Source organism: Parambassis ranga, chromosome 3, assembly GCF_900634625.1.
Source record: "Parambassis ranga chromosome 3, fParRan2.1, whole genome shotgun sequence".
Taxonomy (NCBI): domain Eukaryota; kingdom Metazoa; phylum Chordata; class Actinopteri; family Ambassidae; genus Parambassis; species Parambassis ranga.
This window is the reverse complement of record NC_041024.1, coordinates 24,840,151-24,846,150: the sequence shown is the minus strand read 5'-3', so window position 1 is coordinate 24,846,150 and position 6,000 is coordinate 24,840,151.

The following is a 6,000-nucleotide window of genomic DNA, read 5'->3' as shown; positions in this document are numbered from 1 at the left end:
TTGGTACTAAGGGGCCCAAAGTGTGACAAGAAAACCTCCCCCACACCATTACAGCAGCAGCAGCAGCCTGAACCACTGATACAAGGCAGGATGGATCCATGCTTTATGTTGACCGTCTGAATGTGTCAGCACAAATGGAGACTGAAGTTCAAAGTCTGATGCTCACTCTGAACTTCAGCAGGTCGTCTTCACCATGTCTACATGCAGAAATGAACCAGCTGCTGACACCTGATTGGCTGCTTAGATTAAGGAGCAGCTGAGCAGGTGGACCTGATGAAGTGGTTGATGAGTGTATGACTTGATAATAAATACCGGCCCTCTGACTAGAATATTCATACAAGGTAACATGTAAATGCTCTTAAACTGTATGTTCAACATGTTTGTAAAACATAAAAATGTCAAACAACAGAGCAGTGTTAACTTAAGCCTCAAATACACCAACGCACACAGTACAGGTAAAACGCATGAGATGTCAAGTCAAAGCTCACGATGTATGTACTCACACTGTACGGTGTGATGGTCGGCTGCTGCATGACTGCTAACGCTACACACTACTTCAGGTGCTCAGGTGATCACATTGAACCGGAAATTAAACGTCTAACGTCTAAAGTCAGTCAGAGTTTGTGTTGCTGCCACAGCTCGTCAAACATAGCCTCCATCAGCCCTGTCCAAAGCCATGTGGTCGCTGCCATATTTGTTATTATCTGTAACAGTTTTGTGTAGGCGGCGCAGTGACGTGTTCGGCCAACGCATGCGCAGTGGAAAAACACTTTTGGCCATAATAGTATCGTGATTGACGATTTAATGGAAAGTGTAACTATTGAAATAAGCAGGGAAAGATCAAAGAATATGGTAATCACTTGTATTTATAGAACTCCAGGTTCGTTTAGTAAGAAGATCTCTGAGTTATATGAAATGCAAAGGGGAAAGCTGATAGTTGTTTGTGGGGAATTTAATATTGATTTGCTAAAATCAAATGAACATAAGAAAACAGCAAAATTTGTCAATACGATGTTTAGTTTGAGTTTATACCTGCTAATAATAAAACCTAGTAGAATAACAAGTGATAGTGCTACATTTTTATTTATTTATTTTTTATTTTTATAATATTTTTGTGAATTCAAATGATCAAAAGTGGATTATTAGTGACAGATATAAGTGATCACTTGCCTGTCTTTGCTGTGTTGGAGTCTAGGAGCTTCTTTCTCCTCCTTCTTCTTCTTTGGTTTGGTTGGTGGTTGGTTAGCTAACAACACATTGAGGCATTACTGCCACCAGCTGGTATGTTTGCTGCGTTCAGTTGACTTTAGTTGGTTTGATAAATCCTATAGTGTGTGATCCCTCATCAGTAGCTGTTGTTAATTGTGTGACCCCCATCATTATAGAAAACCAGCTGAAGCCGTCTGTCAGTGTGTCCTCCTAGTCTGTTTAACAGCTGTTAAGACTGGGAAAGTCCTGTAGTGTGTCCCCAGCTTTAGATTCCTGCTCATTAACACATTAACATTTAAACATTAGCTTACTGGAAAAAACATTATGTACATACTGATACCATTTTATTTAGAGTTCTATATCAATAGTAAAGAAATACATCTTTTGTTATTGATGGTTTTGTAACTGTGTTTGCACAGCAATGTTTTTCTACTTGTAGCCCTACTTGCTGTTTCCACAGAGGTACAAGGATTCAAATTGTATTGAACAATGAGCCCACAATGTTGGACATTTGACCTATAAAAACAAAAATGACCTTGACACCGGCACTTATTTGGGCTCAATCTCATTAGCATCTAAGCTAGAAGATGATTAATTGACTCAACTGACTGCACCTGGTGCTGAAAACAGATGAGTGTTGAATCACAATGTTGTGTAAGTGTTAGAGCAAATGAGGAGACACGCATTCTCCTGGGTGGAGAAGTGAGACCGCTGCAGGAGTGAATGTGTGACTGTAACTGGATGTGAAAACCTTTGCTTGTTGTCAGTCATAATATTTGAGTCAGACTGTTTGGTTTCCGTGACAGGATGCAGTGTGTTTGTGTGGCAGAGAGATGTGGATGTGGTCAGTGTGTGCATAGGTTAGGAGGGCTGCACATTCTGTGATGAGTTTTTCATTAACCAGGAATTCTATAGTATGTTGTTGTGGTAGTAAAACCATGCAGCTGGGATAATATTAGGTACATATTATAACTGTTATGTCCATGAGAGGCGCAGAATTCAGAGTTCTGAGTTCTGGGTAAATTGTGCCCATAAATACCATCACCCACTTTCAAGTATTGCTTGTGCACGCTCTGTTCTGTCAGCCGTTACTGACAGGAGGAAGCAGAGAGCGTTTTGAAACAGCGTGTTGCCTCCAGCGGAGCTCTGAAAGCAGCTTAGACGGAGCAGCCAGGCAGCGTGGAAGGAGACACACTCAGAGTGGCTGCAGAGTGGAGACACACTGAGCTCCTTTCAGCTCCCACACATTCACGGAGAGGTTTGCTGTTCCACATAAGCTTCCTGGAGCATTCACACACACACACACACACTTTCCATCACTTCATGGCATATTACCTGAACATTTTTTATACTCATTTCCTGCAGACTCTGATCACAAGTATGGCTGCTATTTGACCAAATCCTACATTTATCTGAGCTTTCCTTTTTCTATGTTTTTAAATTGCTGTAGTCACCAAAAAAGAGGCTGGGCCCCACACTGTAACTGTGCAAACTGTGCACACAAGGAGGATGAAAAAAGACCGCTGACCAGTGGTGTGTATGTAGCTGGTGCCCACCTGTGGTCAATTGTGGCAAATGTGTTGTTTGGGATGGAACAGATCACAATAGCAGCCAGAAATGGCAGAAAGAGATGGAAAAATAAAATGTGTGTATTATTGTGAAAGTGTGTGTTTTACCTAAACCTAACCAAGTAGTCTTAACGACTAAACCCAAGTGTGAGTCAAGGAACAGCATTGTGTCATACTGATGACTTGTTGGAATTCTATTAATCTATTTAAATAAAAATGAAATTAAATGTCATTTATTTAACTTTGCTGCTCAGTGTAAAACTGGGAGCTAAGCTAACAGAAGAGATTGACAGTCTAAAATCCATGTGTGGTCATTAGTCAAAGTTCTTTTCTTCATATCAAGCCCTTCAAACATTGTGTTTCTAATGTCAAACATGTATAATTATTGTGTGTTCATCTGTGTCCAATAATTGTCCAATAATTAAAAATCTGAATTTTCAGATACCATATTGCTGAGCCAGCAGTCCTACCATGATCTTTTTTGGTGTTTCCAGATTTAGAAGCAGCTTCCTCTGCTGCCCAGAGACATCATTTCATGAAACTATATTTTTGTTTAGTCTGTGACATAGAGGCTAATATAAAACATATACATTTATTATCATATATGCAATGATGGTGCATCCAGATGAACTGTCCTGAAAAATAAAATAATGTACAGCCAATTTCAGCACATCTCTAATAGGATCAACCACAAACATTATTCCTGCAATGTCTAATGAGCGGTTTTTCATTCAGCTGCCATTTTACCATTTACCTAATAAACAGATATTTTTAGTCACTATGATCTCCTGCAAAAAATAAAGTCCTACGTTCTTTATAGAGACAGCACAACCATGGAGCGAGAACTCAAACATTATTATATAACACAGGTATAAAGACATAAATAAAGTTTCTGAAAAGACCAAGGTGTTGCTGAAACTGGTTAACTACATTGCCCTCGATCATCTATGTCCTCTAGTTCCTGTTTTTGAAGGAAAAGACCCTGCTGTAGACCTGATTATTGTTTTGATACTGACATTTTTACGAGGTTTTCGTCTTAAATGTTGATAGATTTACACTGTCTCTGGAAAGGTTTGTACAATAATAACCCTCTGTAATGGTATACTTCAGTATTTTGTTACTGTTGGCATGTGTGTGTTGTCTGTCACAAATGACCAGATTTAATGTTTGTATGTACTGTGTATTTTGGGCTATTATGAAACTTTGCTGCAACGTTAGCATTACTGTAAGTATGAGAGCTGGTACAGTGAAGTGTAAGATTACTTCATGCCAACTCCATTGTGATAAACCTCCATTGTAAGGCTTTTGTTTTTGTGGGTTTTTATTAGAAAACGACGCACCTGGGGAATGAATTATCAACCAAATGTTGCATTTGTTCATATTAGTGTTTGTAACAACACCAGTGTAAATGCTGAGCAAACACCAATCCAACCAGGACCAAAGTAAAGCTGTTCTGCAGGGAACTGACTGACGTGTAAACACCAACCCTAACCCACTGCTAGTCCGACATGAGCCAGTAGACACACTCTTCTCCTCTTGTCGCCACAGAAACCAGAATTCTCTTTATGCTGCCAAAGACTGCAGTAACCTGCAAATAAAATGTATACATAAGGATAGCTTATCTGAAGATGAGTCACTGGACTTTAATTGGATGCAGCCTATCTGGAAAATAATGTTATGACTGAGAGGAATGTTTTAATAATAGCAGACCTGTAAGGTGTGCGTCACAAGGCCTCAAAGTACATCCACACTGCAGACAGCCAGATAATACACAGGTGTGTGCGTTTGTCTGGTTGTCACAGTAACATAATGGTCACTGGTTGGGTTCAGAGCGGCATCATACCCAGCTCCACTGCTCTCCCTTCAACAGTGGGGTTATTATAAGGATGGTTCCGCTCACCTTCAAAGGCTCCCCCTCACCTTTCAGAGCTTGTTGTGCTTTGTGATCATCCACAGTCGCTCCGCTCTCCGTCCTCACTTGATTAGCTGTAATAAGTCTGCTCATGTCACATTTACTTTGATTTCATCCTTCATCCTTAAATTACCTCTGGTATTATACTTGTATATCGGGGTATATATATATATATAGTATATATGTTTATTGAGTGAAAAATTTCAAATATATGGGTGATTCAGCACTTTGATGTGTTCGCTGTGCTATCCACGAGGAAGACTTAACAAGCAGCAAGTTAGCTACACGTCTGATTCTTGTTTACTGTTTGTATGTTCAGAGCGATTCTTTGTAATACCAGTGAAAATGTCAGTCTAATTTGCTTAAGGGCATGCTCCCCCTGTAGAATTAGAAACAAATTAGCATAGCACTGATCAGTCATTAGCACACTTCTCAAAGGTTACATTTAAAGGAATAAAGGCTTCAAACACAACAAAATGAGGCCAACAGTAGTGTTGTCTGCATGCTTTACCTTTCAGAGGTACGACCACTAAGTGAGAAGAATTAACATTAAATTAACCAGGGGCCGTGTTTATAAAGATTCCTGGGAATAAGAAAATGTTTCAAATTTAAATGAAGAGCAGATCCTGATTTAAAGGGTTGAAGCCAGGCGTCTGGGGAGTTTTTTTTTAAGATGTGTCTCTGCTCCTCCATCAGCTTCATCAGTTCTAAGTGTTTGGTGGGGAAACATGGTTTATATGTGGTGGAGGACCTCAGTGGGGGGGTCTGGGTGAAACAGTAGCTCTAAATGTCTCCATACTTACCTGTGTTGGTCTGACTGTCTGTATCTGGTGTGTAACAACTATGAGACTACAGGGGGGCTGTGGTGGTGGGACTGGTGGACAGTCCACTGTTCTTCCTGGGCACATGTGACTTGGGAGTGAAACTTCCTGGGAACAGATGGAAGCACTGCATTGTATGTGGTAGAAAGATGATGTCTGAGACCACCTCTGGCGGTTTTCCTTTAGCGAAACCAAGTTGGGTAATAAATTGGGTGATTAACTGCACTGAAGGTATGCTAAAATAACAAGCAGCTACTGCCACTTCAACAGCCTCCACACTGCTGTCATACCTGTCGACTCATATCTGCAGACACCTCCATTACTGGCTGATGACTGAATTTATTTTATAGCCAACATCAGCTGATACTGCCATTCTGCAATTAATTCAATGCCATTCTAAGCTAAAAAAAACAGTAGATTTTAGTTTGGATAACCATTCAACCCTTTGCTTTTTTATTGCCACTAAAACCCATGTATCAGTCATGACAGC